Genomic DNA, 356 nt, shown 5'->3' on the forward strand with positions numbered 1-356 from the left:
TGCTGAACCCAAATCCTCTACACCTCAGCTCAAAGGAGGAGGTGAAAACACACAAACCCACAAGGCTGAGCTGCTGTTTCATACTTTTTACGAGATGAGCCAGCCTCTTCACGAGGGCTGAGCCCGAGCTGCACGAGCATCTTAAAGCTGAAGTTATGATAATAACAGAAATAAGAGACAGAAATTCAATTTATGCCCAAAAAGCACAGTAGCCAACATCACCTTCACATCATAGCTAGGTTAGACACCGTTTGCTCAGCAATTTTTGACATTTTATTTACAGCCCTCCGCTCCAAAACTCTCCAGGGCAAGGAAGCATCCCACGACACCTCACAAATCTGGGAGGAAGGGGAGAG

This window comes from Charadrius vociferus, unplaced genomic scaffold (genome assembly GCF_000708025.1).
Source record: "Charadrius vociferus isolate BGI_N301 unplaced genomic scaffold, ASM70802v2 scaffold68, whole genome shotgun sequence".
NCBI lineage: Eukaryota > Metazoa > Chordata > Aves > Charadriiformes > Charadriidae > Charadrius > Charadrius vociferus.